This window comes from Ranitomeya imitator, chromosome 3 (assembly GCF_032444005.1).
Source record: "Ranitomeya imitator isolate aRanImi1 chromosome 3, aRanImi1.pri, whole genome shotgun sequence".
NCBI lineage: Eukaryota > Metazoa > Chordata > Amphibia > Anura > Dendrobatidae > Ranitomeya > Ranitomeya imitator.
In genome coordinates, this window is record NC_091284.1 from 408,108,047 (window position 1) to 408,122,553 (window position 14,507).

A 14,507-nucleotide genomic window follows, 5' to 3' on the forward strand; every position below is an offset into this window, starting at 1 on the left:
AGCTTTACTCCATCCTCAACCCGAAAAGGTCCCACAAGTTCATCTTTGATGATACCAGCCCATATCAGTACCCACCTCCACCTTGCTGGCGTGTGAGTCGGAGTGGAGCTCTCTGCCCTTTACAGATCCAGCCTCTGGCCCATCCATCTGGCCCATCAAGAGTCACTCTCATTTCATCAGTCCATAAAACCTATGAAAGTCAGTCTTAAGATATTTGTTGGCCCAGTCTTGATGTTTTATGTTACGTTTCTTATTCAAAGATGGAAGTTTTTCAGCCTTCCTTACCTTGGCCATGTCCCTGAGTATCGCATACCTTGCTCTTTTTGTTACTCCAATAATGCTGCAGCTCTGAAATATGGCAAAACTGGTGGCAAATGGCATCTTGGCAGCTTCACGCTTGATTTTCCTCAATTCATGGGCAGTTATTTTGCGCCTTTTTGCCCAACACACTTCTTGCAACCCTGTTGGCTATTTGCTCGATTGTTCGGTGATCACGCTTCAAAAGTTTGGCAATTTCAAGACTACTGTATCCCTCTGCAAGGCATCTCACAATTTTGGACTTTTCAGAGCCCGTCAAATCTCTCTTCTGACCCATTTTGCCAAAGGAAAGGAAGTTGCCCAATAATTAAGCACACCTTATATAGGGTTTTGATGTCATTAGACAATACCTTTCCTCATTAGGCTGGAGTCACACTCAGCGTAAGACAATACGGTCCGTATATTACGGCCGTAATACGCTGAAAAGTCCCCAAAATAGTGGTTCGTAGCTCCTCCATAGGCAGGGTGTTTCAGCGTTTTTTGCGCATGGTATCCTCCGTATGTAATCCGTATGGCATCCGTGTTTTTCTCGCAGGCTTGCAAAACCGACATACGGCTATACAAGGGATCCATGTGTAAAAAAAAAAAAAACATATATACTGTCTATATATATATATATATATATATATATACATATATATATATCATATATTCACAATATTTTGCTCAATATTCTCAATGTCCTCCCCATCTGGGGGACTTAGTACCACCACAATAATTATTTCACATAAGGCTTGATCACATAATATGCGAAAATAAAGTGACCTAGACCATGGTACTGATAAAAACTAACAGTTTATTGAAAAAAGTTAAAAACAGTATGTGAATACTACAAAAGAGAGGTATTGGACCTAAAATGAGGGACACAAAAAGCCATAGGCTACACCTAAATCGTGGACTGACATAACATATAGGCTTAAAAAATACACCAATAGGAACTATACCCTGTGTGCATAATACCATGTGATAAATAATTCATCCATAAGAATGTGCTTGTTATTGTCTGTATCATTCAGAGGTGAACTGTACTCATCCTCTAGTGTGGCACATGATTGTCAATATCAGGCATAGAATCTTATATTGGAATAGGTATATTTGCTTCTTCCGAAGAAGCACTGCGAAACGCGCGTCGGGGCAGAGGGACGCCGGGCACTCACCCACGTGGCTGACTTTAAGGTAAATATACCTATTCCAATATAAGATTCTATGCCTGATATTGACAATCATGTGCCACACTAGAGGATGAGTACAGTTCACCTCTGAATGATACAGACAATAACAAGCACATTTTGTATTCACATACTGTTTTTAACTTTTTTCAATAAACTGTTAGTTTTTATCAGTACCATGGTCTAGGTCACTTTATTTTCGCATATTATGTGATCAAGCCTTATGTGAAATATATATATATGTTAGTAGACACATATATGTATATATATTATTACTTCATACAGCGCTAGATAGCTTTAAAGCCGGTAATTCAATTGTCGGCTTTTGCTATCTCCTTCCTAAACCCGACATGATATGAGACATGGTTACATACAGTAAACCATCTCATATCCCCATTTTTTTTGCATATTCCGCACTACTAATGTTAGTAGTGTGCATATGCAAAATTTGGGCGTTCTAGCTATTAAATTAAAGGGTTAAATGGCGGAAAAAAATGGCGTGGGCTCCCGCGCAATTTTCTCCACCAGAGTAGTAAAGCCAGTGACTGAGGGCAGATATTAATAGCCTGGAGAGGGTCCACGATTATTGCCCCCCCCCCCGGCTAAAAACATCTGTCCCCAGCCACCCCAGAAAAGGCACATCTGGAAGATGCGCCTATTCCGGCACTTGGCCACACTCTTCCCACTCCCGTGTAGCGGTGGGATATGGGGTAATGAAGGGTTAATGCCACCTTGCTATTGTAAGGTGACATTAAGCCAAATTAATAATGGAAAGGCGTCAATTATGACACCTATCCATTATTAATCCAATACTAGTAAAGGGTTAAAAAAACACACACATTATTAAAAATTATTTTAATGAAATAAAAACAAAGGTTGTTGTAATAATTTATTCTACGCTCAATCCTTCTGAAGACCCTCGCTCTGTAACAAAGTAAAAATAATAAACCAACAATATACATACCTTCTGAAGATCTGTAAGGTCCCACGATGTAAATCCATCTGAAGGGGTTAAAATATTTTACAGCCAGGAGCTCTGCTAATGCAGCGCTGCTCCTTGCTGCAAAACCCCGGGGAATGAAGGTAAAGTAGGTCAATGACCTATAGTTACCTTCATTTGCGGTGAGGCGCCCTCTGCTGGGTGTCCTCATATGAACTCGAGCCTGGGAGCTTTCTAGGAAAGTTCCCACGCTCCAGGAACAGCCAGCAGAGGGCGCCTCACCACAAATGAAGGCTTTTTTTGCGCAATACGGTGACAAACGCAGCATGCTGCGATTTTCTACGGCCGAAGAAAGCCATATAATACTGATCAGTAAAATACGGCAGATAGGAGCAGGGGCATAGAGAATAATTGGGACGTTTGTTAGGCGAGTTTTACGGACGTATTTTATGCGCTCATACGTCCGTAAAACTCACTAGTGTGACGCCGGCCTTACAGAGATGCACATCACCTGATTTACTTAATTGGTAGTTAGCTCTCAAGCCTGAACAGCTTGGAGTAGGACAACATGTATAAAAAAAAGTATCATGTGATCAAAATACAACTTGCCTAATAATTCTGCACACAGTGTATATTCCTTATGAGCCTTTGCCAAGATGGGCATTGGCACCTCTGCCTCTTTACCACTCTGGCACTGCCACTGTAAGTCTGCGACCACCTATTTCTCTTGTAGAGGGCCTCTAAATTCTTCTCTGAGCAGTTCCACATCTTCCCTTAGGGCCTTGGGCACAGTTTGCCATGTTGACAGGTGACCTCTGAGCTCAGACACCTCTTTCTCCAAGGTACTCACTCGGCACTCAGCAGCCTGTCTCCGAAGCTCCTCTTGCTTCAACCAGGCTTCTACTGCCTCCTGGATCCTCCTTAACTCGCTTCTCCCATCCTTTGGATCCCTGACAACCGAGAGCTCAGACTTCAGGTGATGCCCCTGATCCAACTGTGCAAGTTGGTGGCTTCCATATTCGACACCTTCAACCTCTCATTCGCCAGCTGTTGACAGACCTCCTGTAGTTGTCGGGTGACAGCGGTCCAATTCTCCTCTTTATCAATCTTCTCAAAGGGTGCAATTTGTTCAGCCCCTTTGCCTCTTTTATGTGTCCGGTGACAGGAGGAAGAATTGCCACTTGTACCCGAGTCAGCTTTACTGTACTCTTTTCCGCTTTCGTCACTGTCTGAATGGGAGACACCACCACCCGATCGGTCATCCTGGAGCCAGCGATCCCATTTCTAACGGTGTCAGACCCCAATCCTGGAGCTTCGCCATCTTCAACGGTCACACCTTTGGTCACCCCTTCCAAGTCCCAGAGTTGGTCAGCCCCACGCTTCCGTCCGGTCATAGGTTCTGATATGACTACCACCGTCACCCTGACTTTACCTTGTGGAGCACTGTTGTTCCACTGTGTCAGTGCTTCTGTCAGCACACCATTGTACTCAGCCCTGGCAGATGCTACTGGCAATGACACATCACAGTCACCCCCGGAGTCTGTGTCACACCCCACAGTATGGAGAACCCTCAAGTTCCTCTTTTTTTGGGTGTCAGCTCCGCTCTTTATAACTACCACATCATTATCTGTCATCTTGTGGTACACGTCAGATGACATCATGTCCGTAACTTGGGCAGATGCACCCTTCCCACTGGTCAACCCGACATCTGACCCATCAATTTTGGGAGGTATTACTGCCTTAATGTATGCCACTGCAACAGTAGAGAAACCTCCATCCTCCTGCTGTAAAGGAACGCCCTCTTCCCACAAATACCGTATGGTCGAAACACTGTGACAAATACCGTATGGTCGAAACGCGTAGCTTTCTTCACTTGTGATATGGCATTGTCCCAGGAGTGTGTCTTCTACTATTTTATATGATGGATTAAAGTTTTACATTTTATCAAGAAGAATCTCTTCCCACAAGACTGAGAACAACCTAGAGTCCTGGCCCACTACCACCGGACAGGCTAAGTTTGGGACTATGACGGCCTCAAGATTTGTATAGCCCCTGACCGTCTTGAGGTGCCCCCGGGCCAGAATAAACCTTAGTGTCCCCATGGATGCAGGTGACCCCTGATCTTTTCGGACCTTACAAATTGATCTTACACAGACCTTACCAGGGTCACTGATGTCCCCGAGTTGACCATACCAAATACATCCTCTACCTTTGCGTTCAACTCCAGAACACACCCATGTAGCCTCTTGCCAGTAGTGTAGTTCTTATGGCAGACTGGACACACATAGTACCATTATCCCTGGCAACAGTTCGTCTGTGCCACCCTTTTAACTTCAGGAGGCTCCACCTCTTTTTGGGTAACTACCACTTTCCAGTATTCCTTATTGGCTGAGCAATCCACAGCACAGCATGGACCTACATAGCATGAACTACGTTTTTCTGGTACAGTCCAATGATGCATTTGCCGCCTCTTTTTCTGCCACCACCCCTATTTGGGTTAATGCCCCCTTTTGGGACTCCGCCCCCTTTAGGGTCACCACCCCTTTTGGGCAGCTACTCCCTTTTGGGATACCGCTCCCTTTTGGGACTCCACCCCTTTTTTGGCAAAAGTCCCTGTTTGGGTTACCACCCATCTTTTTTGGGACACCACTTCTTTTAGGGACACCACTCCTTCCCTGGGATACACCCCGTGGACTCCCCATTGTACTCTCAGGTACCAGTTCAGACAGTACAAAAAAAAGTCTCTTTGGGTTTGCACTGGCCCTTTAAGAGTCTGCACGATCTGGACAAATGTCCTCTCACGACACCTCACGAGCTCCTGCTGGTGCTAGCACAGCTCCTGCTGCAGTTACAAACCGCCAACACCTCCGGGTGCTGATCAGAAGCCGCAGCTTCTGCTCCTGCAGCTCCTGCTGCTGCAGAACCTCTTGCTGCAACTACAGCTCCTGCAATGCTCTGCACAGCTCCACACCGCAGACTTTGTGGACCCGTCGATCCACAGCAAATCTTCGTAACCCCACCGTGTTACAGCAATCACGTCCACACGTGCTTCCTGGACTGTTGCCTGCATTCTCCACCATATGTGAGATAGCGCTACCTGAGTGGGTTGGGGGACACTCACTTGGCAATGGGATTAAAGCACTCAGGCACATTTTATCACAAAAACCATCTATTTGGTTTATTAAACATCATATAGCACACCACGATCAGTTCATTATTTACATCAACGGAACATCATAAGCACTGGCAGTCTGTTCCAATGGCAGATACTTCCCTGCCCGTAACCCCTTTTATCTGGAGTTACCTTACAGGAGCTCCTGCTCCATGCACTGACTCCTGTCAGTCTTGGTTCCCAGGGAAGCTGCCGAACTGGGATCACCATCGTTGTGACCAGGGCACTTCAGATAGTCCAGACCTGCAGACGGAACTGTAGCTTGCCCAACACAGTAGCCATCACAGGATCTGCAGATACGGCCTCTCCATTCAGAAAGTCCAGTCCCAGGCACTTCCAACACAGAGGTCCTCAGTCCATGGCCTCACCATGTGCTTCCAGGAATCCAGTCCACTCCAGGACATTCCAACACAGACCATCCGGGACTTTATATACTGACCATTCCGGTCCATACACTCTGAACATGTGACCCGAACCCTGGTTACATTATGTACCTGTAATCACCCCCACAGCTGGGAGATGTGTGTGGTTAGCCAGTCCCACCCAGCTCTCCGACTAACCTTGCAAGCCTCCCTTTTAACTATAGAAATAATTGTGTGACTACAGGTCCCAGAACAACAATACTACAGGCTTACAGCGCAGACTGCCTCTGCAACACATACCGGCCATTTACCATCATGCCGGACACTGTTCCATAAACACCATTACAAATGTGCCTCCATGCGTATCCTGAGAAGCGCATACAGTGCCCCCTGGCTGTAACATGGGTCACTGCATCACAACTATTATAATGTCACTGGTTGTCCCTGTATTACCTATACACTATATATTGAATAGAGAGCTTCTCTGTATAATGTTACTGAAGATCATGTATTTCCTGTACATAGAATCATAAAATGTTAGAGTTGGAAGGGACCTCAAGAGTCATTGTGCCAAATCCCCAGCTCAATACATAGTAACATAGTAACATAGTTATTAAGGTTGAAGGAAGCCTTCGTTTCTCCAAACTAAATAGCCCCAAGTGTAATAACCTATCTTGGTATTGCAGACCCCAGTCCTCTAATAACCTTAGTTGCTCTTCTCTGCTCCCACTCTAGTTCAGCTATGTCTTTCTTATACACCGGAGACCAGAACTCTACACAGTATTCTAAGTGTGGTCGAACTAGTGACTTGTATAGAGGTAAAATTATGTTCTCCTCATGAGCATCAATGCCTCTTTTAATGCATCCCATTATTTTATTTGCCTTTGTAGCAGCTTCCTGACACTGGCCACTAAATGTGAGTTTGTCATCCACCCATACACCCAGGTCTTTTTCATTGACAGTTTTTGTTGTGAATTCTGTTGTCGAGCTCCCTCCTGTGGTCGTGAATGGTACTTTGGTGAGTTCTGTCCGTGGGCTCCCTCTGGTGGCTGTGAGTGGAGCTGCTGCTTCTGAGGTTCCTTACACAGGTGACGTGGTTTATCCTTTGGTTGGCTGCTCTATTTAACTCCACTTAGATCGTTACTCCATGCCAGCTGTCAATGTTTCTGCATTGGTTCAGTTCGCTCTTGGATCTTTCTGGTGACCTGTCTACTCCAGCAAAAGCTAAGTTCCTGATAGTATCTAATTCGTTCATTGTTTTCTTGTCCAGCTGGATATCATGATTTTGTCTTGCTAGCTGGAAGCTCTGGAATGCAGAGTGGCATCTCCGCACCGTTAGTCGGTGCGGAGGTCTTTTTGCACACTCTGCGTGGTCTTTTGTAGTTTTTTGTGCTGATCGCAAAGCTACCTTTCCTATCCTCTGTCTATTTAGTAAGTCTGGCCTACCTTTGCTGAAACCTGGTTCATTTCTGCTTTTGTGACTTTCATCTTTACTCACAGTCAATATATGTGGGGGGCTGCCTTTTCCTTTGGGGAATTTCTCTGAGGCAAGGTAGGCTTTATTTTCTATCTCTAGGGCTAGCTAGCTCTTAGGCTGTGACGAGGCGCCTAGGGAGCGTCAGGAGCGCTCCACTGAAATTTCTCGTGTGTGTCAGCAGAGCTCCCACATCCCAGAGCTTGTCCTGTGTGAGTTTTAACTATCAGGTCATTCCGGGTGCTCCTAACCACCAGGTCATAACAGTACAGCTGGCCCAAAGTATTAATGCATCTCAATAGAGGGATAAGAGAAGTTCTGAGACCATTTTTTTTTCTTTGCACTGTGTTTTGTCTTTCTTTTCCCCTAAACCTTTGGGTGGTTCAGGACACAGGTGTAGATATGGACATTCAAGGTCTGTCATCTTGTGTGGATCATCTCACTGCAAGGGTACAAAACATTCAAGATTTTGTGGTTCAGAATCCGATGTTAGAGCCTAGAATTCCTACTCCTGATTTATTTTCTGGGAATAGATCTAAGTTTCTGAATTTCAAAAATAATTGTAAACTGTTTCTAGCTTTGAAACCCCGCTCCTCTGGTGACCCCGCTCAACAAGTAAAAATCATTATTTCTTTGTTGCGTGGTGACCCTCAAGACTGGGCATTTTCCCTTGCGCCAGGAGATCCTGCATTGCGTGATGTTGATGCGTTTTTTCTGGCGCTTGGATTGCTTTATGATGAACCAAATTCCGTGGATCAGGAGGCAGAGAAAATCTTGCTGGCATTGTGTCAGGGTCAGGATGAAGCGGAGGTGTACTGTCAGAAGTTTAGAAAGTGGTCTGTGCTTACTCAGTGGAATGAATGTGCTCTGGCGGCAATTTTCAGAAAGGGTCTTGCTGAAGCCCTTAAGGATGTCATGGTGGGATTTCCCACGCCTGCTGGTCTGAATGAGTCTATGTCCTTGGCCATTCAGATCGATCAGCGCTTGCGTGAGCGCAAAGCTGTGCACCATTTGGCGGTGTTCTCTGAGAATAGGCCTGAGCCTATGCAGTGTGATAGGACTTTGACCAGGGCTGAACGGCAAGAACACAGACGTCGGAATGGACTGTGTTTTTACTGTGGTGAATCCACTCATGCTATCTCCGATTGTCCTAAGCGCACTAAGCGGTTCTCTAGGTCTGCCACCATTGGTACGGTACAGTCTAAATTTCTTTTGTCCGTTACTCTGATTTGCTCTCTGTCATCCTATTCTGTTATGGCAATTGTGGATTCAGATGCTGCCCTGAATTTGATGGACTTGGAGTTTGCCAGGCGCTGTGGTTTTTCCTTGGAGCCCTTGCAGTATCCTATTCCATTGAGAGGAATTGATACTATGCCTTTGGCCAAGAATAAACCTCAATACTGGACGCAATTGACCATGTGCATGGCTCCTGCACATCAGGAGGATATTCGCTTTTTGGTGTTGCATAATCTGCATGATGTGGTCGTTTTGGGGTTGCCATGGCTACAGGTCCATAATCCAGTATTGGATTGGAAATCTATGTCTGTGTCCGGCTGGGGTTGTCAAGGGGTACATGGTGATGTTCCATTGTTGTCAATTTCGCCTTCCACTCCTTCTGAAGTCCCTGAGTTTTTATCAGATTACCGGGATGTATTTGAGGAGCCCAAATCCGGTGCCCTACCTCCTCATAGGGATTGCGATTGTGCTATTAATTTGATTCCCGGTAGTAAGTTTCCTAAGGGCCGACTGTTCAATTTATCTGTGCCAGAGCACGCTGCTATGCGGAGTTATATAAAGGAATCCTTGGAGAAGGGTCATATTCGCCCGTCGTCGTCACCATTGGGAGCAGGGTTCTTTTTTGTGGCCAAGAAGGATGGCTCTTTAAGACCTTGTATTGATTACCGCCTTCTTAATAAGATCACAGTCAAATTTCAGTATCCTTTGCCGCTGATGTCTGATCTGTTTGCTCGGATTAAGGGGGCTAGTTGGCTCATCAAGATAGATCTTCGAGGGGCGTATAATCTTGTGCGAATTAAACAGGGCGATGAATGGAAAACAGCATTTAATACGCCCGAGGGCCATTTTGAGTACCTGGTTATGCCATTCGGGCTTTCTAATGCTCCATCTGTGTTTCAGTCCTTTATGCATGACATCTTCCGAGAGTACCTGTGTAGATTCATGATTGTATATTTGGATGACATTTTGGTCTTTTCGGATGATTGGGAGTCTCATGTGAAGCAGGTCAGAATGGTGTTCCAGGTCCTTCGTGCGAATTCCTTGTTTGTGAAGGGGTCTAAGTGTCTCTTTGGAGTTCAGAAGGTTTCATTTTTGGGTTTCATTTTTTCCCCTTCTACTATCGAGATGGACCCTGTTAAGGTCCAGGCCATTTATGATTGGACTCAGCCGACATCTGTGAAGAGCCTACAGAAGTTCCTGGGCTTTGCTAATTTTTACCGTCGCTTCATCACTAATTTTTCTAGTGTTGCTAAACCGTTGACTGATTTGACCAATAAAGGTGCTGATGTGGTCAATTGGTCCTCTGCGGCTGTAGAGGCTTTTCAGGAATTGAAGCGTCATTTTTCTTCTGCCCCTGTGCTGTGCCAGCCAGATGTTTCACTCCCGTTTCAGGTCGAGGTTGATGCTTCTGAGATTGGAGCAGGGGCTGTTTTGTCGCAAAGAAGTTCTGATGGCTCGGTGATGAAACCATGTGCCTTCTTTTCTAGAAAATTCTCGCCTGCTGAGCGCAATTATGTTGTTGGCAATCGAGAGTTGTTGGCCATGAAGTGGGCATTCGAGGAGTGGCAACATTGGCTTGAAGGAGCTAAACATCGCGTGGTGGTCTTGACGGATCACAAGAATTTGACTTATATCGAGTCTGCCAAACGGTTGAATCCTAGACAGGCTCGATGGTCGCTCTTTTTCTCCCATTTTGATTTTGTGGTTTCATACCTTCTGGGATCTAAGAATGTGAAGGCTGATGCCCTGTCAAGGAGTTTTGTGCCTGACTCTCCGGGTGTTCCGGAGCCGGCGGGTATTCTTAAAGAGGGGGTAATTTTGTCTGCCATCTCCCCTGATTTGCGGCGCGTGCTGCAGAAGTTTCAGGCTGATAGACCTGACCGTTGTCCAACGGAGAAACTGTTTGTCCCTGATAGATGGACTAGTAGAGTTATCTCTGAGGTTCATTGTTCGGTGTTGGCTGGTCATCCTGGAATCTTTGGTACCAGAGATTTGGTGGCTAGATCCTTTTGGTGGCCTTCTTTGTCACGGGATGTGCGTTCTTTTGTGCAGTCCTGTGGGACTTGTGCTCGGGCTAAGCCCTGCTGTTCTCGTGCCAGTGGGTTGCTTTTGCCCTTGCCGGTCCCGAAGAGGCCCTGGACGCATATTTCCATGGATTTTATTTCTGATCTCCCTGTTTCTCAAAGGATGTCGGTTTGTGATCGCTTCTCTAAGATGGTCCATTTGGTACCCTTGTCTAAATTGCCTTCCTCCTCTGATTTGGTGCCATTGTTATTCCAGCATGTGGTTCGTTTGCATGGCATTCCGGAGAACATCGTCTCGGACAGAGGTTCCCAGTTTGTTTCAAGGTTTTGGCGGTCCTTTTGTGCTAAGATGGGCATTGATTTGTCTTTTTCTTCGGCTTTCCATCCTCAGACTAATGGCTAAACCGAACGAACTAATCAGACTTTGGAAACATATCTGAGATGTTTTGTTTCTGCTGATCAGGATGATTGGGTGTCCTTCTTGCCTTTGGCTGAGTTCGCCCTTAATAATCGGGCCAGCTCGGCTACTTTGGTTTCTCCTTTTTTCTGCAATTCTGGTTTCCATCCTCGTTTCTCTTCCGGGCAGGTTGAGCCTTCGGACTGTCCTGGTGTGGATACTGTGGTTGACAGGTTGCAGCAGATTTGGACTCATGTGGTGGACAATTTGACATTGTCCCAGGAGAAGGCTCAACGTTTCACTAACCACCGGCGCTGTGTTGGTCCCCGACTTCGGGTTGGGGATTTGGTTTGGTTGTCATCTCGTCATGTTCCTATGAAGGTTTCCTCTCCTAAGTTTAAGCCTCGTTTCATTGGGCCATATAAGATTTCTGAAATTCTTAATCCTGTGTCATTTCGTTTGGACCTTCCTGCTTCTTTTGCCATCCATAATGTGTTCCATAGGTCGTTGTTGTGGAGATACGTGGCGCCTATGGTTCCCTCCGTTGATCCTCCTGCCCCAGTTTTGGTCGAGGGGGAGTTGGAGTATGTGGTGGAGAAGATTTTGGATTCTCGTGTTTCAAGACGGAAACTCCAGTACCTAGTCAAGTGGAAGGGTTATGGTCAGGAGGATAATTTCTGAGTTTTTGCCTCTGATGTTCATGCTGTTGATCTAGTTCGTGCCTTTCATTTGGCTCATCCTGATCAACCTGGGGGCTCTGGTGAGGGTTCGGTGACCCCTCCTCAAGGGGGGGTACTGTTGTGAATTCTGTTGTCGAGCTCCCTCCTGTGGTCGTGAATGGTACTTCAGTGAGTTCTGTCCGTGGGCTCACTCTGGTGGCTGTGAGTGGAGCTGCTGCTTCTGAGGTTCCTTACACAGGTGACGTGGTTTATCCTTTGGTTGGCTGCTCTATTTAACTCCACTTAGATCGTTACTCCATGCCAGCTGTCAATGTTTCTGCATTGGTTCAGTTCGCTCTTGGATCTTTCTGGTGACCTGTCTACTCCAGCAAAAGCTAAGTTCCTGATAGTATCTAATTCGTCATTGTTTTCTTGTCCAGCTGGATATCATGATTTTGTCTTGCTAGCTGGAAGCTCTGGAATGCAGAGTGGCATCTCCGCACCGTTAGTCGGTGCGGAGGTCTTTTTGCACACTCTGCGTGGTCTTTTGTAGTTTTTTGTGCTGATTGCAAAGCTACCTTTCCTATCCTCTGTCTATTTAGAAAGTCTGGCCTCCCTTTGCTGAAACCTGGTTCAGTTCTGCGTTTGTGACTTTCATCTTTACTCACAGTCAATATATGTGGGGGGCTGCCTTTTCCTTTGGGGAATTTCTCTGAGGCAAGGTAGGCTTTATTTTCTATCTCTAGGGCTAGCTAGCTCTTAGGCTGTGACGAGGCACCTAGGGAGCGTCAGGAGCGCTCCACGGCTATTTCTAGTGTGTGTGATAGGATTAGGGATTGCGGTCAGCAGAGCTCCCACATTCCAGAGCTTGTCCTGCGTGAGTTTTAACTATCAGGTCATTCCGGGTGCTCCTAACCACCAGGTCATAACAGGTTTTGCCCAGAGTTTTAGAATTAAGAACATAGTCACAGATCTTATTACTTCTACCCAAGTGCATGACCTTGCATTTATCCCCATTAAAGCTCATTTGCCATTTGTCAGCCCAAGCTTCTAGTTTACATAAATCATCCTGTAATATAAAATTGTCCTCCTCTGTATTGATTACCCTACGGAGTTTAGTGTCATCTGCAAATATTGAAATTCTGCTCTGTATGCCCTCTACAAGGTCATTAATAAATATGTTAAAAAGAAGAGGGCCCAATACTGACCCCTGTGGTACCCCACTGCTAACCGCGACCCAGTCCGAGTGTGCTCCATAATAATCACCCTTGGTTTCCTATCCCTGAGCCCGCTCTTAACCCACTTACACATATTTTCCCCTATCCCCATCATTCTCATTTTATGTATCAACCTTTTGTGTGGCACCATATTGAAAGCTTTTGAAAAGTCCATATACACTACGTCCACTGCGTTCCCTTGGTCCAGTCCGAAATTACCTCTTCATAGAAATTGATCAGATTAGTCCCTAGTAAACCCGTGCTGATACTGGATCATGAGGTTATTCCTCCTCAGATACTCCAGTATAGCATCTCTTAGAATGCCCTCCAGGATTTTACCCACAGTAGAGGTTAAGCTTACTGGCCTATAATTTCCCAGTTCAGTTGTTGTCCCCTTTTTGAACATTGGCACCACATTTGCTATACGCCAGTCCTGTGGTACAGACCCTGTTATTATGGAGTCTTTAAAGATGAAAAATAATGGTCTATCAATTACTGTACTTAATTCCTGCAGTACTCAGGGGTGTATCCCATCCGGGCCCCGAGATTTGTCAATTTTAGTGATTTTTAGACGCCGACGTACTTCCTGCTGGGTTAAGCAGGTGACATTTAATGGGGAATTTTTATCACTGATCATATTGTCTGCCATGGAATTTTCTTGAGTAAATACTGATCAAAAAAAGTCATTTAGCATATTGACTTTTTCCTCATCCTCATCCACCATTTCACCCAGACTATTTTTAAGGGGACCAACACTATCATTTTTTAGTTTCTTACTATTTACGTAGTTAAAGAATATTTTGGGATTATTTTTACTCTCTCTAGCAATAATTCTCTCTGTCTCAATTTTTGCTGCTTTAATTTGTTTTTTACAGAATTTATTTAATTTTCTGTATTTATTTAATGCCTCATCACTACCTACTTCCTTTAATTCTCTAAATGCTTTCTTTTTGTCCCTTATTGCACCCCTTACAGCTCTATTTAGCCATATTGGTTTCCTCCTATTTCTAGTATGTTTATTCCCATACGGTATATACTGTGCACAGGTCCTATCCAGGATGCTAATAAACGTCTCCCATTTTCTTTGTGTATTTTTATGTCTCAGGATATCGTCCCAGTTAATTGCACTAAGATCATCTCTCATCTGTTGGAAATTTGCCCTCCTGAAGTTTAGTGTCCTTGTAACCCCTCTACTACACATCTTATTAAAGGATACATGAAAACTTATTATTTTGTGATCACTATTCCCCAAGTGACCCCCAATCCTTATATTTGATATGCGGTCTGGCCTGTTGGTTAATATTACAGTAGGTCTGGATGGTGTGTTCATAAATAGCAGAGTGGGGTTGCCCTGGAAGGGGAGCTCTTTCCACCGAAGTCCCACCACATTTGAATTGACGATGCTAGTTCTTGACTACAACATATAATGGGGAATTATCACCATAAACCTCTTCCATCTCATCGAACATCTAATTGGAGCGGCTATTCAAGTAAAGTAACTTGATGACTGCTCTGTATTCCACTGGGTCCATTATCAAA